Genomic DNA, 25,032 nt, shown 5'->3' with positions numbered 1-25,032 from the left:
TCACCACTAAAAGGGGGGAGGGGGGCGGGACAAAGTCAGAAAAGCCCGAAGGTTAAAGCAAAAAGCAATTAAACTCATCTAGTATGGGACAGGCGGAAGGGGATGAAGTAACCGTTCGCAGAAAAAAATCCACTCTCCGCAACTGTCAAGAAGCCCCTCTTAATCTAACACCACCACTATCTCGGAGTTTGGAACCCAGACCGCAACAAGCCAGTACTGACGGAAAGCCACCACTCACTTACAGCAGTAGGGGATGATGAAGGTCTTCGCACACGCTGATTTACCTTTACCCTTTGCTGGTGGGTACCCTGGCCATGCGCCGGCGGCCACTAGCCCAGGCCACCCTGCCTTCCCGCTGTGCTCCCCGCGCGGGCTACAGTCCCGCTCCGGCTCCAGCTCTCCTCCACTCCTCCTCCGGGGCGAATCTGGCGTCCCGGCGCGCCTCTGCATGGTTCCCCGTAAGCCCCGTCTCCGTTCCCAGCCCCTCGACCCGCCCCTCTTTCAGCAGCCCGGGACCAGCAGTCCGTCTGCTCGCTGTCTTGTAGGAGCGGCAAGTTTCGCGGAGCCTGGTTACCGCTGCTGCCGTCCGAGGCTGGGAGCAGAGTGGGGGAAAGGTGTCTGCTACCCGAGGGAGCGGCGCAGCGCCCCGCATCCGCCTCACCTGATGTCTCTGGTGCTTCCGCCACCCCACTGTCCCACACTCGCCCTGCTGCCAACAGAGAGGACTAGCTCGATGACGGGCAGATAAAGGCTCCCCACAGCCCGCCTCCGCGGCCACTGCCTGAGTGACACTGCCGGCGGCCACTCAAGAAGCCCGCGCCCACAGGGCCGCGCCCCCGGGCAATGCGAGCACTTCGCGGAGCCAAGGCCGGGCGGGCACTACTCCGCGACTACTGCCGAGCACCTTGGGCGGCGCGAAGAGCCTGGCAGCGGAGTCTGCTCATCAGGATAGGGCGGGAGCTTGCCTTCCCCGTCCCCAGTAGGGTCAGAGGCAGGATACCTACAGTGCTTGCCCATCTCCCGAAGGTTTCCCGACTGGCCGTCTTTCCCTGTAAAGTGTCGAGCCCCGGAGGCTCCACGCTGCCTCCTCTCCGGAAACGCCTCGGCGGGTCGAACGAGTCCCCAGGCCGCCCGCCCGAAGGGGCGCAGCGGCAGCGAGCGCTTCGTGAGCTGCGACGCGCATTAGCCACTCTGACAGCACCGTCCCGTTTCCTGGAGGCGCCCGACAGCGAGGGGACCCCTCTCCGCCCCCCGCAAGGTTCGGCTGCCGAGCACCGCGGCTGCGCTCCTGCGGGCGGCTGGTTCCGCGCCGGTAGCGCTCCAGCGAGTGCCCAAAGGGCTGTCATTGCTGGCGGGGGGAAGGTCCCGTCCCCGCGGGAGTGCATGTCCCCCGCCCTCCCACGACTAGGCAAAATACACCGCCTCACCGCCGGTCCTTGAAAATTACTTGAGGTTTAACTATCTATCCATTTGCCTCGCTCATACAGATATCACATTAGTTATTTTCGTATGTGAAATAGATGGGTGTACGGTGTACCGTGCTGGCAGCAGCAGAAATTAAACAACAATGGCAGCGCTCGGGGCCGGTCATTGCCGGTAGCACAATCTGCAGCGCCAGCGTTTACCATCGCCGCCTTTTCCTCCTGCCCAGACCCTCCCACCACCGCGGGGACGGAGGGCGAGAGGACGGGGGATGCGCCCGAAGACGGGACTCTCCGTCCAACCCTTTGCCCGGAGCCCCCCTGAGATCCCTGCCATGGCTGCCGGACGAAACTTTCTCCGCGCACATCGGCGACCGCTGTCCGTGTCCCCCGCCGCCCTGGTAGGACCACGGACAGAGATCGGGGCCGCCCCGCCCACGCTGCCCATGCACCGCCGCGCTGTGCCCCGACGCCCGGAACAAAGGGACGCATCCCCTCCCGCGGCGGGTTATTCATCCCCACGAAAAGACACGGGTCCACCCGCCTGACGGTAATAGACTTCTCTCCGGGAAAGCTCAGCGGCTTTCCTCAGCTCACCGCCCGCCCTCCGCACCCGCTGACAATACTGCCGAACGCGCCTTTGTGCGCCGTGCCACGCTGTCGCTTCCCAGCCCCGAAGCAAAAAAAATGCCGTGCGGCTAATGCAGTTAGGCGCGGAGCGCCTTATTCCGGCTAATCTGAAAACGCGAGTTTATCTCCTCAAAGTGATACCGTCTCCCTTCACCAGCGCGGTGCGGGTCCGTCCCCTCGGATACTTCCCGCAAGGAGATGTATCCGCAGCTGGACGGGCGCGGTCACGCTAACTTTGCGGCTGGGCTGGGCCAGCCCAGGTAGGGATGCGCATGCCATCCTGCGTGGGCGCGGTGCGGTCCCCCAGTTTCAGCGGCTGCCCTCCCCACGCTGCAAACACTTTCAGCAACTCAGCTCCGCGGGCATGCTGCCATAGCCACGAACAGACTCACTTAGTGCCGTCGGCACCAACCGCGTCAATATGGAGCAAACACAGCAGGTGATCAGCATAATTTTACAATGCATGCACCTCTGGAATGGGTCGCGTGGACCCTATCGCACACAGTAATAAAAAAAAATCAAGCCATAACTTACCTTCCACTCCTCAGCTAAAAAAAAAAAAAAAAAAAAAAAAAAAAAAAAAAAAAAAAAAGTAACGATGCAGCTCTCCCGATCAGGAATAAGAGGCAGATGGATAGTTCTCTGAAGAAAACAGACAAGAGCTAAATTGCTGACAGTTATAAAAGGAAGCAAAGAAAAACCAAACCAAACCAAAACCAAAAAAATCCTTTCCCCTCCCCCACCCCAACAGTCCGACACTAGGGGAGAAAAATCAAAAATTTAAAAAAATGGAAAATTAAAAAATTAAAACGAGAGAACTCAAAAGGGGGAGAGCGACAGGACGACCCTCCTTTCGCAACCCAATGGAACAAAACGAGGGGAGGGAGAAATGAAGGAACAAAGAAAAGAAGGATGGAAGGGCGATTTTAAAGACTCACTCTCTCTCTCTCTCTCTCTCTCTCTCTCTCTCTCTCTCTCTCTCTCTCTCTCTCTCTCTCTCTCTCTCTCTCTCTCTCTCTCTCTCTCTCTCTCTCTCTCTCTCTCTCCCTCCCTCCCTGCTGGTCACTTCCTAACGGCTCGCCACGCGAGCCAACTGCAGCATCGCGGAGTATGCGGGGGGGTGAGGGGAAACGACGCCGTGCGGTGCTGCGCCGCGCCGTGCCGCGCAGGGAGGCGGACCACTCCGCAGATTTATAGCAGCCCCGCCGCCCGGCTCCTGCCCGCCACCGCGCCGGGGTGCGTGCGTCTGCGTGCCGCGCCCGCCGGCGCGGCCGCGAGGCCGCGGCGGGGGGCTTGTGTCCGCCCAGAGGCGGCCGTGTCCCGTCCCGCGTCCGTCCGCCCGCGCCCGCCCCCCGCAAGGCAGTCGCCCCACGCCTACCCCGGCGTCACGCGCGGCAGCGTCACCGCACCCCGGCGCAACGCAGGCTGCTAGCGCTGCTGCGCGCCCACATTGGCCCGGCCACCGCCCACTTGCCCCGCCCCCAGCGAGGCGGCGGTCGCCCATTGGCCGCGCGGGCCGCCACTCCAGTAGGGCGCATGGCGCCGCGTTTCAGCGTGCGCTGCGCCGTGCGGAGTCGGCTCCGCGCGTGCGGGCGGGCCTGGCGCGGAGCCGCGGCCGCCCCGTGCCGCTCCCAGCGCGGCCCGCGAGGCGCCGGGCGCTGCTCCGGTGGCGCGGCCGCTGCCGCCTGCTCCGTCAGCCACGTGGACGCGGGGCGGTGCATCACGGCGTGCCCGGGGCGGCTGGCGCGCGGTGCCACCATCCCTTCGCAAGAAGTGCTGCCGAGAAGGCGGCCTCTTTTTTGTTGTTGTTGTTTGTTTTTGTATTATTTGTCCGTTTGTTTTTGTTTGGCTTTTTTTGGTTTTGTTCTTTCTTTTTTTTTTTTTTTTTTTTTTATGCCCCCACTCCTCCCAGTGCTGCCCGCACGTGTGCCAAGTTTGTTATTACGGGCTATGGACTGCTCTAGCCCATCTGGGAGTGCATATATTAATGAGTGTTAAACAATAATAATATATTAATAATACTTCTAGCAAACATTCTGGAAGGAAGGAAAAAGGGAAGGAAAGGAAGGAAGGAGTGAGATTTTATTCATGATGTAGTCAATTCCTGTCTTGCAGAGCAAACATGTTTGCAAAGAAAAGAGGTGTTGTACAGAAGAAACAATCCTGCATGGTATTCTGAAGCATGCCTTTTACTCTGCCTACTGTTTGCCCTTCACTACACTTGATCATTTCTTTTCAGAATCAAAAGTGTTTCCTAGATGTGGCTTTTGTTCTGTCTTCTGTAACACAAGTGTGTGTCATGTATTTCCAATAGCAAAGCCCTTACACCCTGCAGAAAGCAAATGCTTATTTAGACTATTCTGATATTTGCGTGTAGCGAGCACAAAACTAGAGGCATGTGATTTCAAACAGAGACATAGCATTTCAACAAAAGTGTCCCTGTGTGTTTTTAAGTGATTAATACAATGAATTGTGTATCATCTCTTTCTTATGATCTCCCTACCCAACTACTGTGACAAAAACTGAGAGGTATACAGAGATTGATTTTGCATTTTACATAATTAGTTCTATGCTTTATGCATCCGATGTTTTTCTAGAACACACAATCTGATCATTAACAATGTATCACCAACGTTTTAAATCAGCAGCATTCTGAAAAGGTGAATAACTCCCTGGCGGAACTAGTACCAAACTACTAGCTTCAAGAACTGAATAAGGAATGGGGTGGGGATGCCTACTTTCTCAAAGTTGTGTATACAAAGATCCTACATGAAGTGATGTCTATTCACACACAGTTTCTGGATGTATGTATAAATTGTGCTCTTAGCAGTGTAAGTATTCAGAAAGGTCTACACTTTCTCAGCTTATGTCTGAGGCTCAGATTTGTTTAATTATGGCAAATTTTACCCTTTGATACAGCAAAACTGTTTCTGTTTCTCTTAATGATACCAAAATTAAGCTGCTCAAGTTCTTTATTTTATAGGAACATCTATCAACAAGTCTTATATATTATATATATATATATATATATATATATATATATCTGAAATAAAGTACTGAAAGTATTGTTTGTTCTACCAAGTAGAAAATATCTATAAAAACTGTGCACAATGTTTCTGTTTTCAGAATTACTAGCTTTAGTTGTTTATTACTTTCTTGCTTCATGTGTTTGAGCAAAAAAAGTGTTCCTTAGGAGAACATCGCTAATGTATAAAAAGAGACAAAGGAAGAAAATTTAAAAAAATATATATTTAGATGATTTCTTAAGCAGTCTGATGCATTCACTCAATACACCCAAACATGTCAGGCCCTTCCCTCCTCTGCCCCCGCCCCACCCAATTTTAAAACGGCATATATACACACCTGGTTTTAGAACTAAAGAAACTCTGTTTAAAGTGGATGCCAAAATGCAAAATGTATGCCGTTAGAAACCAGAAGAGTGTCTTCCGAACTTTTAGGAAATTAAATGCTCTCAGCAGCTTCCCTGTCAGGTCTGATATTCAGGACTCCTGATTCCATCTTCTTCCCAACACTCTCCACCCAAAAGGAACAATCTTCCAGCTATAATTAGTGACCAGCTTTTAGAGACAAAATCCAAACTTTATGCATTTTCTTTCAAGGCTTAGTATCTCTACCAATAATGTACTCACATCTGTCATGTTTGTCAATACACAGTGCTAAAGTGAAATTAGGCAGAAAATAGCTGTTTTAGCAAATTGCCTTGTCATTGGCCTTTCTCATTTCTGATGTGTATTCAGAGACCCTTGATTCCAGCAATGTCAGAAGGAAAGCTAAATTTTTCCATTCTCCCTGGAAAAACACTTTCCTGTGAAGTTCCCCTTTGTTTAAGTAATACGTCTGAAAATAAGTCTTTATGATTAGCAGTAGCTGGCTATCTGGACATAGCCTTTAGCAAAAACGTGTATGGGTTATTAAATAGGCGTTGGACATGGAAGGAGAGAAGTAGGAGGAGAGAAGAGCACTGGTTGTTCAGGCGTGCTGAACCCTGTTGAATCCTCTGGCTGGAACTGAGTGGTCAAGGAACGGCAGTAAAAGCAGCAAATTGCGCTGGAAGAAAATGTTTACCGGCTAGCACAGAGGGGGATTTAAAAAAATATTATTATTTTAAAATATTTTTTTAATGAAAGTGAAAAAATAAGAAAGAAAGCAAGCGAAGAAGCGCCTGCTGCCTACGGGAGGGGCTGGTACGGCAGCGAACCGCGCGGCCAGCGCCTCAGCACCACGGACAGCGGCACGGCCCCGGCGCGTCTGCGTAAGGGCCGCTCCCAGGGAAGGGGAATCTCCCCTCCCTACCCTCAGGAAAACACCTCGATACTGTACGTGATATCAGTGTGGGCTTGGCACTCCCTCTCGAGCACTCCGGACAAATGGTTCTTAACTCGTGGTGTTCGGGTGCCGTCATATGGATGGTATGTGTGTTGTGCCTGTGTGTTACTGAACCCCCGGGATTCTGAGGGTTCTTTTCCCAGGGGTAACTTATGTCTGTTCGCATTACTTTCACAAACACTGACATGCATGAGGGTTTCACACCAAGTCTTGAGACACACACTTCCTGGGGTAAAACATACCTTCATGGCCTTCAGTATGGGTGTGGGATTGTTCTACCTACTTCTCTGACCCTCTCTTCGGTCATAAGACATAGACATTGTACAAAACTGCAGTAGTATGAACACTGCAACTGAGGCTACTATATCATTTTCTATTCTATTACACAGCAATGTCTGAATTTTCATAAAAAATATTGTCAAAAAGTGGTTAGCATTTAAATGGGGAAAGGAAAGGGGGGTGCTTCACTTTTTTTTTTCCAGAAAGGTATCTCCACAATAGGTAACCACAACTTCTCAGATTTTCTAGAGACAACTGTGGAACCTTTGTCTGGAAAAAAAAATTAGTACCTGAAAGAAGTTGTCAATTTATCTAAGCTATTATATATTTACTTGTTTCTAACTGCGACCAGGAAAAGGCAGATTGCTGCTGCACCATAGCTGAGGTATTTTCTTTTATTGAGGATTTGTATTTCCAGCGGTGAAATGCACATCTAATTGTAAAATAAGACTGTGTCACCTGCCAGTCAGTTGCTGCCATCAACCTCTCTTGTGCTTGGATCGAATTACTGCACAACAGAGAAAGTGACAGCATCAGGGCACAGTGACAAAGCTGTAGTTTGCACAGAAAGAAGACTGAGGCCCATAGAGACACTGCAGCTATAGAAACAACTGTCTTATCACCACACTGCAGAGATAGAGATAGTTCAAGAGGTCCTCAACAGATAACGACTTGAATAGCTTTGCAATGCGCCAGACTTCATGCTTGATAAGACAAGCCCAGTGTAAAGAGCAGCAGAGATCGAGCTTTATTCTATTTTATCTGTGCTGTAAATTAAGAAATTGAAATTCAGGTGGCACAGCAGCCGGCATGTTGTTGATATTCCAGTGAAGTAAACTGTCTTTGGGATCTTTTTAGCAAAGAGAAATAGGTTTCTCTTACCTGATGCTGTTTTAATAAAAACACCTTAAAAAAATCCTAATCCCAAATCACTGTCCCAGCAGTACCTGAACTGGAGTGGAGGTATCTTGTCTGTTCCACTGCTATGACATATCTTTGAGTCCCAGAACAAACCATCCATTTGGCTGTCAAGTTCTTTACAAAGGACAAAACATTTTCACTTTGAAACTGCAGCAGCTTATTTTCAATTCCCCATTTCCTCTGCAGGAGAAGGATCTGCACTGTGATTTCTAATACACACAGTCAAGCTCACATGAAAGCACAATTCTCTTGCAGACAATACAAGCATGTGTTTGTGAGCACAGCTAAACAAAAATTAATTGCTTGTGTGAAAAGAATCTGTAATGACCTTTGGAATTATTCACTTGAAATAGTGCATAGTACACACACTTATATAGTCTATAGGAGAAAAAAAAAATCCTGTTTCAAACTGTGTTTTTAGTTTGATTAATGGCATTGGAATAAAATATTATAGCTCCGCCTTTTTCCAGCAGAAATACTTACTTTAGACTGAGTTCAGCTTACCTTTGATCTGTGTTTTTTTGAAAAAAAGCTTTGTAGAAAATGCAATTAAAAGGAATACAACTGGAGCATATAATCTAAGGTCACAGAGCATTATTTTCTAAAGAAGAGTTTATAACATGCATTTAATTCCTTGTGATTGGTTCTTAAGACCCAGAGTAACTGTATAGGCTTGTAAACCATTAAGTTACTTAATTATAGCCACTAAGGCTACCTTTCCATCTTCTTGAAATAATAAATTAAGACAAGATTAACTATTTCTTAATGAAACACAAGGTACTTAAGCCAAGAGAAACCCAAACCTGAACAGAAACCTAAAGATTTACCACTCAGACTTGTTAAATGGAGTGCACAGAGGCAAGACTACATCTATTCTCTGATAATCTAACCACATGTATTTGGCCTTAGCCTGTCACTTAAACATATCTGATAGCAGAAGCTATCAGTTACAAGGACCCAGAAGATGAGTCATTTATTTAAGATATTAAGAGAGTAAGCTTTCTCAGAGCCAAGAGGAAAGGCAGAATCAGGGAAAATCAGGAAAGCATCTTTGGCACACGCACTTTGTTAGATACACCTTTTTGCTTGTCCCTGAGATCTGGTGGCTTTTCTAATGATGTGGCAGAGAACAAAACCAGAGTGTAATGTGAGAGAAAAGCATAAGGCACATGTGGATAAGGCCAAACCTGTTCAGCAACTTAGGTCCACTGTGCAGTTTCAGCACTCACAAATTACTGCCAAGTGGCTGTCCCTGAATCAGAAAATCACTTGGTTTTTGAGATGCATTTCAGAGTTCACAAGAAGGCAGGTCATTTTGATGAAATTCACAAGCCAGAGAACTCAACTATAACAATTTGCCCTTGTGCCTTCTAATTTGTGGGGAATACGTAAACAGAGCCTGAAGTGACCTTGCCAGCAAAACACTGTGTAAATGTGAGGAGAAATAACCTTGTGTCAAAGAGACAATGAAAGGCAAGAATACAATCAATATTTTTAATGCTGCTTTTTATCCCAAAATAACAAGTTCTTTTTAAGTTCTCCAGTGAATCATCCCAAATACTGTCAATTCAGTTAGATTAGACTTCCACCATAACAATAAGTTTCTCTAAGAAAAAGATACATGGTTATAAAGTAATTGTAATGAGCACATCCTCTTGTGGTATCAAAGCTACAGGAATATTGATTTAAAATACTTACTTTTTTATTTATTGATATTGACTTACTTTTTTTTTCAAGAGCCTGTGTCTATTTTCATTTGTTGAGGTGGAAAGCATGTATTACTCAAAGATAGCTTTTTTAGTATGCCAGCATATTTCCTGCTGATAGCACAGTGAAGCAATATAGTGGAAATTGCTGCCATTATTTTACTGAAAAAGTCTTTGTAAATTCCAAAGTGTTTGTATAATATGTGATTAAATCATTTTCAGATAATCAGATAACATAGGTAATAGATGGAATTTTTTTGACCTGGTAAAGCAAGTATTTAAATATATTCCATGTAATTTTAAGTATCAACTTCAATTTTTTGTTTTATTCAATTAAGAGAATATGACTCCAGCTAGGAATAATGATTCAGTAAAGGTACACATCGTGTTCTGCACTAAGGATAAGGGCAGGATTTCAGAAAGTATATGAAACTAGTTTATCTCCTTCCTTCTCCAAATAAAGTTCATCTTTTTATAACACACACCTGCTATGATTGCTCAAATGTGGGGAGTGAACAACTGTCAGCATGCTCTTGAGAAGAGAATATTAAAAATGCTTTTCAATTTCATAGCAATATGTTAAAGGCAGTTATCTCTTTTTTATGTGTAGTCCATGCTTGCCACATAACTTTACACAGTTTTTCATACTTTTCCTTTACATTTATGTTACATGTTACATTTTTTTAATAAAGAAGTGACTTAATATTCAAAAGATGTGGAATTAGAATTTGCTAATTATTTCTTGCAATTACTAGATACAAAAAACAAGTCACACTTTCAAAAAAAAACTTCCCTTATGTTACTTCTATCATCAAGATATTTCTTTGAACTATCAAGCTTATAAGTATATAAATAACTACTTTTTATTCTTTTTTATGCCAGAATTATTCACTTGTGGATGACACAATGGTCTTTCACTGGTGCTGGCCTAGTTTGCTTGTCTTTAAATTCTGGAGGTTTTGTTTCTTCTGTTATACAACTCAGTTTTTCCATCAGAAGTACTATGCATAGCTCTGTACTACTTTGATTCTGCTGGAGATGAGTTATCAGCAAATCCAAATCATAAATGTTCGTATAGCTTTAAATATCTAAAAGGTTATTCAAACTAATAGTAATGTATGGCACTGTCGTACGACTTAGTGGAACAAAATATGTCACAAAACTACAGCAAATTATTCTGATGTTGTCATGGACATTCACTCTCCTGAAAGTTCTTCTCTGTTTGGTCATTAGATAATAAATATATGCTCTGCAGAACAGGCATAATGGTGCTATATTTTTTTTTTGTTATTATTTTAGCAAAGATTCAGGAAAAAGAGAGAATAATGAGTCTAATTTCTGCTTCTTTGTTCAAAAGAAGCCCACAAAATTAAGGCACTTTAAGAATAGTAAAGTACTGGATCATATTACTTAAGCAAGTTGCTGAAGTTCAAAGTTAGCTATAAATTTATTTTCCCTCAGAGAGTAAGATTTTTTATCATTCCCCACCACCAAAATTACTACAGTTCTAAATAGTATTTTTCTCTTTTTGTAGTTTAAAATCAGTTGAATGTCTGAGAAAAAAAAAAAAACAAAATCACATAAAATACCCTAAACATAAAAAAAAACCACAGAAAAAACACCCCCAAAAACCACACCAAGACAGAAATGGATCTCATAGGCTAGAAAAAACCCTGTAAAGTACTAGACAAGTTCTCTACACATTTTTCTTCTGCTGTCAGTAAGCACTGAAACCAAGCAAATACAAGTCTGATGAGCAAAGCTATTTGTATTCTAGCATTTTTTTCAAATGAATTCAAGGACTTATTGTTGGTTTGGTTTTGGTTTTGATCTTCCAGACATCTAACCTCAAAGTGCCTTTCAGCATTTGGCTATTGATTTTCAATTTGATTTTATTTGGTCCGCATGAGACATGGGAATCCAGAATTAAGCTAGATACAAACTGCATTCTGAAAAAATCATGTATCCTTTCATAATTCCCATTTGGGCATTTAAAATGGTACAATATTAACTTATTGATGATAACTTTGGACAACAAAAAACCTGCATCAGGCACATAAATACATACACCCACCAAATTCATCCTGAACAAGAAAGAAAAAAATTCTACAGTTAGACATCATTGTCAAGATAATGACCACATCAACAATACTGAAGATTCACCTGTAAATTGCAGAATGTGAAACTACTATGAAGAATCTGCTTTTTACATTCAAATAGCAAAATACTGAAACATATGTAATTAAGAATTAGGATTAAATTTTCATGGTCTTGTAATGGTTCCTAATGATGGGAACTGGTTTGAAACAGTATTTTCATGATAGTGTGATTTCCACAATCTTTCCCCTATCATGTTATTTTCCTCATCCCTTACAGGAAATAGAAGATACATTGTGAAGCTTAAAGTGGATTTAAATCATGTCATATTTAACACAAAACTGATAATAGTCATGTCATGGGCCAAGAAGCTGTAAAGTTTCTTTTGCTACTCAGATTTGCTTTGCAAACTTAAGATTTGCCTGCCTCCTTCAACTTACCTTTAGTCACCTGGAACTTAACTTATTTTCTGGGTTTTTTTTTTGTTTTGCTTTTTTTGGGGGGGATTTTTTTTGTTTGTTTGTTTGTTTGGGTTTTTTTGCTTGTTTGGTTGGGGTTTTTTTGCATTTTTTTTGGGGGGGGGGTTGTGGTTTTTGTTGTTGTTGTTTTTGTTGTTGTTTTTTTAATGTGGTGACAGGGAGAAAAAAGGAAATTAATATTACAGGATGACTGGATATTGCTTTTTGATTATGGAAACCTACTGCTCTTCCAAAAGATATGAGATCAACAATTCCAATGTGCATAAAAGAGGATGTAAGCAACAAATGCAATTAAGCCACAATTATGAAAAATACTGTAAAAAGGCTTACTTAGCCTTTCCATCCACAGCCTTTTTCCTCTTTTCCCCTGCATGGCAAATCCTGAAACTGACACGATTTATACCAGATGTATTTATTCTACCTACCACATAATCAGTGCTCCTAGCTGCTACACTAAGACAAAAGGCAAATACAAAATTACACTCCAATTATTTTAATATTTTTGCTATAGCTCTTCCTTAATCCTTGTAAAGCATCCCTGTAAATGTCAATGAGCATTCAGAGCCAGAATAAAAGAACTGAATAGTGAAACTTACAGCCATCTTCTCACTTTCTAACAGATATGTAGCATTTATTTGCCTTCAAATAGAATCTTGCTAGTTCTCCCAGTCTTTGTTTTATGCATTTAGATTCCCCCATGTTTCTTTAGCATGCTCAAATAGGCTAATATATTTTTGGTTTTTTTTGTATTTTGACTGGGTGTTTGAGGTCCTAAAAGCCTACTATCCAGTAACTATGCAAATGAGCATTGTTGGCCATGCAGATAGACTGTGTAATATGATGTTCAGAGAGTCACTTATTCTGCAGTCTTCTCTGCTTGGAATAACTGCATTTTCCATGGAAGACTGAGATAGAGATATCAACTATTTATTGTTTGTACCTGTGTAGAATCACCATAGCTTCTATATAGTATGTGTTGATATACATAGTGTATACATATCTTAAGAAAATCAGTATTTAGTTGCACACTCTGATGAAGATTGTTTACTAAAGTAATGCCCATTCCCACAACACAGGACAAAAAGGCTAGTAAGTCATAAGCATTAAAAAGTTGCTTATTAGAGCCTGTTCTACGGCACTATCACCTAGTTTGCCATAAACTGGTGTTAGGTTGTACAATGCTGTACCACCCAGTGCCTGGAATGTGTGGGCAGAAAACAGGAAACAGTAGTGTGAGAGAAAACGGAGGTATGAAAAAATAAGAAAAGGAGTCAATAAAGTATTTTAGACTATAGATATTCAAATTGGGAAAGACTGCCTTTTTAATACACAAGGAAGAAACAGAGACTACAGACATATAAGGAGACACATAGCAAATTGAAAAAAAAAGAACTATTACCCCATTTAAGCTTGGGAGAGGAGGTGGGGAAGCACCAAATGAATTCAGAACATATCCTTTTCACTCTGCAAAACCAGTATTTTCTCCTAGAACTTAATGCTTCCACAGGGATGCTCTTCTTGCATCTCCACAGCACATTAAGAATAATTGAACAGCTGCTGTTTGGAGATATCACCTCTAACATCTCTCTTCAGTCCACAAGGCTATGTCTTTCCTCATTCTTGATAAGATTGACACAAGGAGAAACAAGATTATTAAAAATTACAGAGCTGGGTTTAGTCTTTAAATAATTATTGCTTCTCCCAGCTCTGATTTTAAAGTGCTGATTCAGCCATAGCCCAGTATTGTCTTGATTAGTCAAATGCTCTTGGACAAAAAGAAAAGTTAACTACAGAATTTTATGCTTTTAAAATTTTTCTTTAAAAACCAAGTTACAGCACCAGAGGTTTGTATAGACTAAATGAGTGGACAGAATGTGTTCTTCCTTGCCTTTAGTTTTGCTGCTGTTGTGGAAAATGGCTTTTTTTAGTTTCCATTTGGGTAAGATATAGGAGTAGTGATATAGAGCCATAACACTATGGAAACTGCAACACATAGTTTGCTCTCCTTGTTACAGTAATCTTACTGAAATAAATGGAAATTTTTATAACAAGTGGAGTCAAGCGTGTAGAACAATTCTCATCTATTTAACTGCAAAGAATTTCTGTTGCTTAACACATGTACCTTATACATGTATAATTTTGCCTGAGTTTATTTTTGTACTGTATGGAAGAACTGTTTTCAAATGGACTGGCAATGTACATCAAACGTACCACCTTCTTAATTCTGCAGTTTCAAATAAATATTATTGTTGCTTTATGAAGTGCTTTAGTAATCATAAGTCAATTGCCATAATGTAAAATGCTGGTTTTAAATTGTTCAAGTAGCAACAGTTATTTTCATTAATTATTCTGACATTATATACTGTGGAATATTTTTTTATTCTTACTATGCTGCCTTTAGGTTACAGAGGAAAGAAGAATTCCTTCTAGTCTTACATTGTTTAACTCCTATTATGTCAAGAATTTTCAGTTAAGCCTTTTCATATTTCTTTCTTTGGTTTCATTGTTATTATTTAGAATAGACATTCATTTTCTCTGTTCTGTTGTTTTTTTTTTTTTCCCCAATTCACAGAACTCTGTAAAACAGACCTGAGAATAAAGATACCACATTTTTTAAATAAACCTTCTTTCTTAACATACCCAGTCAATTTATATTCACAGCCATTAAGTACTGAGGCATTATCTTCACAATTTCTTATAACAACACATTTAATTTATTAGTGCTTACTGCTTCTGTAAGAATGTTTTGTAGTCTTCAAATTTTGGTTCTAAATTAAACAAGGAAATCACACCAGAAGTAGACAATGTGGCAATAAGATCAAATATCTACCATTGAGGAAAAAAACCCTGAAAATCAATTAAAAAAAAAAAGCCAGCTACAAATTACTGTTGTTTTCCATCCTATTGGGGTAATCATAACACGAAAAATTGTGGTTTTCCATTAATTATGAAAAATTCTGCATTTGAACAGTTTTCTTTCAATGCCTATTTTGCATATACTTTCAATACCTTCCATGTTAATTTGGCTCAAAATGCTTACTCTGAATGATAACATAACAAGAAGGAAACAAGCAAGATTAAAAGAAGATGCCTACAATATTCTTCGGCTGCAAAGTCTAAGAGCACTTTGCTACTAGAAGTATGTACTGTGGCCAGCATTCAAAGAGGACTCTGAAGTACCATTTGCCATTGTGAAAATGCACTGTCTGCAAAGGTGTTTGATCTGAGAGTGATATGGCAGAATGCACATTGTTACACTGCAAAATCACTAGTGCAGAAACACATCTTGAACTGTTTAGGAAGTAGATATGCAATTAAGCTACCTTAGGAAAGGTAATAAATTTAGAACCTAGATGTAGTGCTTTGTTTAATAAACCATTTATAAAAAGAATTAGTACAATATTCTCTACAATCTACAATCTGCAACCTCATGCTCCTTTCCTCATTAAATGCACGACATTTTGCAAATACAAATTTGAATTACCAACAATGGGAAAACTAAGTCCTAAATACACTTTTAGTTTAATTTAATATACATGCATATTAAGCAAGAGAAGATAAAGAGCAAAGCAAAACAGATAAAACATGGCGACAGGATTCACAGCTCAGGATTTCTCTGACCCATGTTGTCCTGGGCTGAGCTCTGATTTTTAGGCAATGGTGACATGAAACATTTCTTGATAACGAATGAGAAGAAGGTGATAGCTTTGATAAACTCTTACATTAGCTGCTTTTAAGATCAGTCACCTATTCTTTATTTGCCTTATGGATAGGATTGATCTCCGTGTCATTGTTCCTCTTTTGGCAACCCATTTCATTTTCCTGCACAAGGAAATGCGCTGCTGCAGCCTCTGGAATCCTCCTGCCAGAGCGTGAGGAAGGGAGGAAAACAGCTCAGTTCAAGAAAACTTGTCCTTAAACAACAGAAACGCAGACAAATGTAGATGCAGTATCAAACCTTTGGGGGAAGTAAGTAATGTTTTCATTTAAAAGTAGTTTTCAAAAGGAAATGCACCTCTGCTATCACTCAGCCAGTGTTTCAAAATGTAGGTTTATAAAACCCAGTCCAGTGTGTGTAACTAACAGGGGCACAATGATCCTTCCAGAGCAGATCGCACTGTTGTGGCTCCTGGATTAGATGGGAAGCTTGATCTGGTTCTAAGACACTCTAGCTGGAGATGAAACTGGCCCCAGAACTGCTGGCCATACTGAATACAGCTGCTTGGGATCAAAAGGGAAAGCTCTGTTCCTGGCAGTCTGCTGCCTGGGGTCAGGGATTGTACCCTCTGCCTTTTGGTCTTAAGGGGATGTGGATTACACTGCTGATTCTGACAAGGCATTGTGAGTTTACAAGACTTTATGACTTCCCATGCTGTACCAACAAAACTGCAATTAGTGGATGTTTCAGCTCTGTTCTATTTTAAAGGCCTTTCCCCCCCCCCCCCCCTCCAGTCTCTAGGCCATGCAATTTTTCTCTCAGCTTACACTGCTATAGCCAAAGCTCTGTAACATTCTGGATAAGCTAGAAAAGCATGGGTTGACAGAAGTTTTTCTTCCATAATTGAAAAAAAGGACTTTCTGATAATTGTCTGAGTTTAACCTCTGCTCTCGTATAGGTTTTTAAACTTAAGAAATAAAAACCCAAATTACTCCTTTTGTGCATTTTTGCTTTTTTTCCTGGTCACCTCTTTTGCATAAATGTGACCTGTGGGAGATCAGAATTGTGAAAGATTCTTGCTTTCTTCAGTGAAAGATCCATGTTTTAAGACAGCTGCTGCAGTCTGTCTTTGAAGAAGACACTGATGATGGAACTGTTTTTGTATCAGCCCCCTTGAGTGGTAAACTGTGATTTATATAGAGACACTGTCACTGATTGCCTGCATAAACAAAGCAGCAGAGGACAAATGGCAACACATATGGTCAGTCTTCTTCCTGTAAACTGCAGGAATCAAACTTCAGAGAGCAGGTAGGAAAAAACCCAGCAACATTACTTACATTTATAAGATACGGAAAACATCAGAAGAGACCTGCAAAAATACAAATATATGAGATTTTTAACCAATTATGTAAAGAACTGCCTACATATTTCTATATCTTGAAAAGCCTCTGAGTCTTTTCATCCCTATTTATGCCAGTGCTCATGAACCGACAGATATTGCAGCATCTTGTTGCAGTTCACAGGGATTCGTTTCTCTCCAGCATTGATCTTCACTGCAAAACTTCTCCATGTGATTAAACTAAAATTTATTGCTGAAACAAATTCTAGAGAAACCCTCTGGTCTAGCCCAGCTCATTCCAAATGTCACTGGGGGTGAGAGATACTAAGAGTGAACCTAAGATCAAAGCTGGTATTGCAGAGCAGACAGACAAGAAAATACCTTGCAAAATCACTGTCATTCTATGTTTTGTCCTCCAGAAATTGTCCCAGGTCCAGCAGAGCTCACAGCAACTTCTGCTGTCCCTGGACTCTAGCACTGTATTTCAAGCTGACATGAAGGGTCTGGTCTTCCACTTGGCACCCTTATTACAGCACTGGCTACATCTTAGTGTTTGAAAAGCCTTCTGCTTTAACACCTCCTGTTATCTCAGTAAAGTGATGTTTAAATAACTGAACTGGCTTCAGCGAACTGCAGTTGCCATTTGTCTGCTTCTTAGTGAGAAAAAATGGAGATAATTATGAAGTGGATGAGCAGGTTTAAGGAAAGCTGGTTTCTTTTGGTATATTCCTGAAGTGGCAATCATCATCTGTTTGGATTTTGAAGAGCAACAATTATAATCACTCTAAATCCCAAGGGGAACAAAAATAGAACTTAAATTAGCATATAAAATATACAGCTGGATTGGGCAAGCCTATAAAAATCTGGAAAAATCATTCTAATTTGAAAGCTATTCAAAATCACCAACAAAATGAGTACAAGAGTATTTCACATGTTTCTTCCTTTCTCTCCCTTTTTGAAGTAGTAGCATAACAACATTTATAGGATTTTCTTAAAACATGAAATGAAAACCCATTGCCAATAAAGAGAGTAAGTAAAAATAAGCTAAAGGTGCATTTTTAAAATAATAGATAAACTTCAGCATTATAACATCATTTTAGCGATATTTATCTCCCAAAGTTCTGATATAACTGTATTGCAGTCTTGTGCAATGACTTTCCAGAGCTGAAAAAAAAAAATATAGCTGAGCAGCATACAGCCAGTTAAACATCTCAGTTTTATCAGACAACTGAACAATTATAATACTTAAAAGAAATTAACAACAAATGAGAAAAAAAAGTTTCCAAAATTTACAGTATCTATGATCATTTACAGCTTCAATGATCATTTTGTATGGTCATTTTTATAGTTAACAGAAATTCAGCAATGAGTAAGAAAATAATTTTACTTATGCTGCAATGTCCACATTTTGAACAGTTATTTAGTAATATTAGCTTCTGGAAACAAATCTTCGTTTCAGTAAACTGTGAACTCAAAGATAGAATTGGTTTTTTAATACTACTGAATATTTATTACTTTTAGTGGTTTTGAATTGAAATACCAGATCTAGTTGTTCTCAGTCAAGGTTAAATAAGACAGTATGCAGCTGCAGGAATGGGATTTAAAAAAAATAAACAAAACAAAACAGCTACTTCTAAAAATTTATTGTGGACAAGAATATGAGGAATTTGGATGGCTTACTATTTTTAATACTACCAGTACATGAAATATCTCCTAAAAAGACACTGTCTTGCAGACTCATATTCATACAGTATGGTCTGATTTTTATGCCTCTAGTACAAAACACATTGCTTGCCCTTGTTTAGAAGATTCTACATGCTTAGAAATTTTGAAGCCATAACCAAGCAGGTCTTGGAGGCACAACCGTTATTACTTTCACAAGAAGATGTCTAAAATCATAATTAAAAAAAATAAAGGTTGCAGGACTTACTTTCTACTATATTGTACACAAAAATATTTAAAGATATCATGTGAAAGTCCTGATTAAATTTATTTTTCTGCATTGCTCAGTCCTGTGATGAGCATCTTGAAAAAAGCCTGCTCCCTTTTCCACTGCAATTTTTCATTCTTCCTTTCATCCCTACAATTTCAAATAATTGTATTGTTTTATTACCCTCAAATAGGTATCTGTTTTTATATGTGTTACTGTGATTGAGTAGGCATGCCTTCAGACACTGAACTTTCTGAATGCTGTGTTAAAGCCAAAAATTACAGCACACTTACTCATTCTCTCTTTTGCTTTAAGGTAATACCAGAGAAGGCCCAACAGGTTTTTTTGACAGTCTTCCCAGGCCATCTGTTTCATATGCTTCATGTTTTGAGCAACATAGTGTGCCATGGGATGTAAAAACTCATCACAGCATATTCACTTTAATGTGAAATCCAGTGGTCACTCACTTTTAAAGAAATCATAACTGACAGTGGGACACGAGTCAGGGAGCTTATTTTGTTTCTGTCTTCCCCTCTCCCCTCCCATATTGGCCTCCTCATTTTTTTAAATTTAAATTTTTAACATTAAATATTAAACACTTATATTAAAACAATTATGTAAAGACTTACATTAAAACAAGTTATATTAAAACAATTTACATCATCTGGATTAAATATCCCAACCTGATTTAATGAACACTTCATAATTAGAAAGACAAAGTGAACTTAACAAGCATTAAAATCTTATAGCTCAGAACCAAAACCTTGATTCAGCAGTAAATATTAGCTAAAAATAACATCCTCTACTTCCTTTGTCTCAATGCCTACTCCTGCCACTTTGTTTATAAATTATCACTTCTGAAATTGTCTGAATGGTCAATAGGGCTACCGGAACAAGAAAGTGTAAAATCATGCCTAGAGGGTATAACCAGCTTTACTTTAGACCATGTTGACCCCAGCAGCTACGACACATTGTAAAAAAAGTAGCCACTGAAGCAGCATACACTTTATACACATTAAATTGTGCTCTTGGGGGAAAATAAAAGTGCTTGAAATGGTAATATTTATAGATTTGTTCTTATGCTAAGGTCATATGTGGTAGTGTCTCTTGGTACTGATAATGACATCTAGTATTTCGATCTCATACTTTTAAAAAATAGCAGTTTTCAGAAATGTGCCAGTTTTGCATTTCTGTGGCCATAGATACAGCTGAGTGTGAGCATTTCATTTCTAGAAGAAAAGTCAGTTTTAACTCTCTGACTAAATATAAGAATTGAGTGAACAGGGGACAGGACTCCAAGACAAGCACAGCACCACAACATTCCCAACACACTGAACAATATCATATACATTTCACAGAATCAATAACTACTTTCTGACTACTCAGTAGAGTATCACCCTGGTGATGTTAACCCTGATTTTTATATCTACAATTCCTAATCCATACAGCCCTATTTCTGCTGAGCTAGACTAGGCTGACATTTTTGTCACCACAGCACTAAATAAGACCAAGGGCGAGTAATACAAGTTGTGAAGCAAACTTCCAAGAAAAATACAGCTCTCATGAATCCCACTCTCCACCACCTAAATGGTTTCATATTAATACAGATTCTCCTTCACAGATACTTAAGTACATTTTCTTCTATTGCCAGAGGTTTCTGAATGCCTGACATTTGAAGTATTAATCATAATGTCACCAAAACGTGAAAAACCAAAAGTCTCAAGCACTGAGGTTTTAAAAGGCTTGGTGGCTTAATGCCCTTAAGTATAAATTCTAATGTGTTTTGCACTCCCATGATGCTTAAAGGTTTTAATTTCAAGGACCTGTCAAAATTAAAAATTAGTTCTTTGTAGTAAATATGAGGCATGTATCTCTGCAAGTGTATACATCAATACCCTCTTATAAATAGAGAATGGAAGCACATTCATGATGCACCTCCAGTACTTTTAAAGAGAATTAAAGATATATGCACTTCTCTAAGACTATGTCTAAAGTTGGGTGGTTTTTTGGGGTTTTTTTTGGTTTTTTTGGGGTTTTTTGTTGTTTTTTTTTTTGTTTGTTTGTTTTGTTTTTTTAATTTTACAGACATGCAGAATTATTTTCAGGATTTGGGTCAACAGCTTTCCTTATATGAATCACCAAACATTTAGGTTAGGAAAGTTAGGCTCTAATAATATTTGTCTAAAAAGACCCAGATATCTCCGAAACAAAGCAATGTGATTTATTTTTTATTTTATTTTTTTTTTTTTTATTTTCCTGCATGTGAAATCTAAGAACGTGGTAGAGTTAAGCATGCACTTAACTAAGCTGAAAATATATAAGGTGCTGCAGTGACTTCATGACTGAAGCTAAGATAAATTTTCAATGATTCTCACATCTCTAACTAATAGACATCTGCACTATTTGAAGATGGAAACTGCCCCCAAACAACTGAAATCTTATTTTTCCATTACTTTCAATCTCTTCTGTAAAAATAGACAAAGCAATGCCATTCAGAAATTTGACTCACAAAATTTCAAACCCTCTTCTGAGGAGAACCATTATTAAAATTAGTGCTTGAACTAGCAAGTAGTTCAATATGAACTCATGCTTTGATTATATATAATCTGCAAAACTGAAACTTTCAAAGTATTACAGATCAAGATTTCATGAAGTTATAAAAATAATTTGGCAGAAAGGAAAGAATTTGAACTGATCTTGGTTTTATTTTTTAATTATATTAAGGCACTAAAACAAGAAGTTTTCACTACCTTGTTTTGTTAAGTTTCAAACATGAAACTATTAATTATTCTAACAGAATAAATATCAATGTCTTCTGTGCATTTTTGGTACCTGGCATCTAGCAACTAACAGGGGCTTTCAGAAATTATAGGTGGCTTGGGAAGGAAATAGTCCAAAAAAATTATTTAGAAAGGCCTGAGGAAGCAGAAGAGGATGACCAGGAAGCTTCAGAAAATCACCTTTACCATAAATTTTCAAGAAATTCTTTCCTATTTGATGTAGTTCTGGTACTTTTGCTGTTGCCCTTCAATTTTAACTGTCATTTTTCACACTGAGGCTGGACTTTGAAGTTAGGAAGTGTGATATCAGAAGAATTTAAACTCATTTCCTACTTGTCTGCTCTAAGGCGTGTACATATGCTTCCCACCACACCCATAGTAATTTCACACAGGAAGTCTCTGTGTACTTTTTGCTCACATACACTGCTCTGATTTTCAGTTACACTTTCATCAGACCATTCATCCACATATTCTTCAGCAAGGTAACAGACACAATGTGTTTGCACAAGCATGCAGATTTTTTTCCCTAGGTATTTCTAATGATTGAGGAAAATAAAGCCTTTCCTCTATAATCATCTACTCAGACAAACACATGATCACTTCCGAGCAAGATAAATCTATCAAATACTGCATCCATGAGTATTCTAGTTTTCTTGACTGCCAATCTTTTTCAGCAGTTTTGATTGAATTTTATCTACAACATTCTTAGATTTCTTAGATGACTTTTTTGTTTGTTTGTTTGTTTGGTGGTGGTTTGGAGATTTTTTTTTTTTTTTACATACAGGGTCACTAATGCATAACCGGTGATATCTCCATAATCAGATGCAGGTGAGGGTAAATGAATGTACTGCTTGTGCTGCTACACTGCGGCCAAATGGGTGAGCTCTGGGCAGAGAGCACCAAAGGGTGGCTGCTGCCTCTGCGTTTGAGAGCATCTCTGTGAGAGGTGATACGAAAACAGACAGACCACAGGCACAGGTAAACCTATCTACTCCCTACCCATGAACTTTATGACATTTATGGAGTATATATGCCAGAAAAATGAGTTCCCTTTTAGTTATTTGAGTTTCCTGAGCAATTCAGCATCCTTTCCTGACCATGATCACCACTTTTCTCCTTCTTAGTGCTTAAAATGACAAAAAAAATTAGTGAAGGCATAAAAGTTATAAATATTTACAGCACTTAAATTCTGTGCCACTGCCATAAAAGGAGAATATTACTACATGTGGGGGAGAAACAGCCTTTATGATAGGAAGAAAAGAAATGCAAGTTTATGGCTACAGAAATACATGCACGGTTTACCACCGGCATTCTCTTAGAACAGTTCAGCTGCAGCCGGCACAGGATAAAACTGTGCAGAAGTTACTAATCCTAATGAATATTAAACTGAATATACTCATATATTTTATGGATTATTGCCTTTTTCAGAGGAAGAAAAGTATTTTTGAACAGAAGACACTGCAAACTAATTCTGTAATACATCAGTGTTCACCTAGCTGTTTTCGTGGAAAATATCCATCTGAACATTACTGCCTTTGGATAGACAACATTAAAATATAAAATAAACCAAAACCTTGTTTAATAAATATTAATGATTACAGGAAAAATCAACACTGACTATAGCTACAGCTATGAAGTGTGTAGTTTGAAGTCTTCTCAGCCAGGGCAGACTTCATTTTTTCTCTCTTTCTTCTACTCAGTTAGACTCACTTTAGAGTACATCACTTTAGGCTACAGGTAAATTCTGGTCCTTTCAACAACAGTCAATAGCCTAAAAGTGTCATCAGAATAGTGACTAGATTTAAAACTGCTGAAAATTATCTGTATTGCTTTAAGTAATGGTGAAGTTAAGTAATACTGCTACTTCTCATATTCTATTATTCTGATATCCACAGAATGAGGTCGGTGCAAGTTAACTATTACTGTCTACGAGGCAACATAATTTCTCACCTATTGCTAAATGTCGCTATAAGCAAAGTTACCTACGGTAATCATGAAGCGAGGAAACTTGCTATTTCTTTAGATAGTTCAAGCAGCTCTAAGCATCCATCCCTTAAGGAAATTAGATCAATTTGAGAGAGAAAATAAATAAATAAAAAATGAGCCCTCTCACTGCACTGCCCGGCTTCTTTTCTGAGTGCTCCGCAGAAGGGAGCTCCTCCAGGAAGGAGGTGGGGTTCTCTGCCGCGCACACCGCGCCTCAGCGCGCACGGGCGCAGCTCTCGAGCGGCTGTCCCGCAATAGCGCTCAGCGAAAGGCAGCGCGCCGGAGCGAAGGTCGCCTGCAGGCGGCTCCCGACCGCCCCGCCCCGCCCTGCGCTGCTCTGCCCGCTGCGGGGGGACCGCAAGCCCCCTCCTCCACCGCCTGCACCTCCGCTAGACACGAGGTTTATGTTACGTGCGAGAATTTTGTCCTCCGCCCGCCACCACCGATAGTGCCTGCTGCTTCTTTTTTTTTTTTTTTTTTTTTAACCCCTATTCCAGAAGAAATTGCAATCATTAAAAAAAAAAAAAAAAAACACAAAAACAAAAAAAAAACAAAAAAAACCCAAAACACTTACCATTCAGACCTCATAGTGCTTTGTCATGGGCTTAAGAAAAACCCACACAAACACATTCGCGTTATTAATGCGTTTTCTAAACATCTGTGCCAGGGTCACAAAGGAGATGGCAGAAACTGCCTTCGCTGCGGAGCACACCTAGAAATCAGCGCACAAAAGGAGGGCGAATCACGCAACCCGGACCAAATGCTCCCCTTCCCCCCACCGCCCATCCAGACCGCGCAGGAACAGGGAAAGAGGCGTGGGTAGAGAGGAGGGACCCATGCTCCCATCTGGCTGCGGGAAACACCCGCCTTAAAAAAAAAAAAAAAAAAAAAAAAAAGAGCTGGCTGGCGTCGTGCGGGGTATGGGGTGGGGGGGAGGTGGGGGCGGAGGTGCAGCCCTGGAGATGATGCTGTCGGAGCCTGCAGCTAGCATACCCCCACCGCCGTCGGCACTCAGCGTCCCAACCGCCCAACATGCAGCCAACCGCCGTCCTGCACCGCGTCCCCTGACCTTGGTAACCCGTGCCATCCTCCTGGCACCTTCCTGGCCTTTGCCCGAAACTGCTCCCCTGCGCCAGTCCGTGTGGCTGAGGAGGTGGGGTGGTGTAACAGTTCAGTGAGTGGAGTCAAAGATGTCTCTCCAGGAGGATGCTGCTTGTGCATGTTTGGCAAGAGAGGTTTCTCACTGTCAAATGCCACTGTGGAGTATTGACAGTCAACGTGCACATCCACACCATAAACTGTCGTATCTGCAAAACACCTTTCTCTGACTCCCCCACTCCCCTGTGAGGGGAGTGTTCTTTCCTTCCCAGAGGCTGACATCACTGATTCAGTCTGATTTACTCTGATTTCACTCTGATTCAGTATGTTAGCTCAGATTTCATGGAGCCATAGAGCCCCT

The 25,032-nt window shown here is 40.8% G+C and overlaps 1 protein-coding gene and 1 long non-coding RNA gene across 15 annotated transcripts in view; both read right to left on the bottom strand.

Annotated features, from left to right (window-relative positions):
- The window catches only part of ELAVL2 (ELAV like RNA binding protein 2), a 103,251-nt gene extending 99,750 nt beyond the window's left edge, over positions 1–3,501 (bottom strand). For 11 of the 14 annotated variants that reach the window (XM_053932411.1, XM_053932415.1, XM_053932402.1 and 8 more), the window contains exon 1: positions 3,430–3,453. The gene's annotated coding sequence lies outside the window, so the exon portion shown is untranslated. Of the gene's footprint in view, positions 1–661; positions 679–2,585; positions 2,638–3,429 lie in introns of those variants that run through there. The other 3 variants (XM_053932408.1, XM_053932410.1, XM_053932409.1) reach the window with 3 other exon arrangements.
- A 9,677-nt stretch (positions 3,502–13,178) lies between these two features.
- On the bottom strand, positions 13,179–24,723 carry LOC128781960 (uncharacterized). The gene is made up of 4 exons (XR_008428588.1): positions 24,643–24,723; positions 24,148–24,285; positions 16,876–16,907; positions 13,179–15,742 (listed from the first exon to the last, which is right to left on the bottom strand). It is a non-coding gene; the product is annotated as an uncharacterized LOC128781960 (long non-coding RNA).
- Between the last annotated feature and the right edge of the window lie 309 nt (positions 24,724–25,032).

Source organism: Vidua chalybeata, chromosome Z (assembly GCF_026979565.1).
Source record: "Vidua chalybeata isolate OUT-0048 chromosome Z, bVidCha1 merged haplotype, whole genome shotgun sequence".
Classification (NCBI taxonomy): domain Eukaryota; kingdom Metazoa; phylum Chordata; class Aves; order Passeriformes; family Viduidae; genus Vidua; species Vidua chalybeata.
The sequence above is the reverse complement of the archived record's forward strand: the minus strand, read 5'-3'. Positions and strand labels throughout refer to the sequence as shown.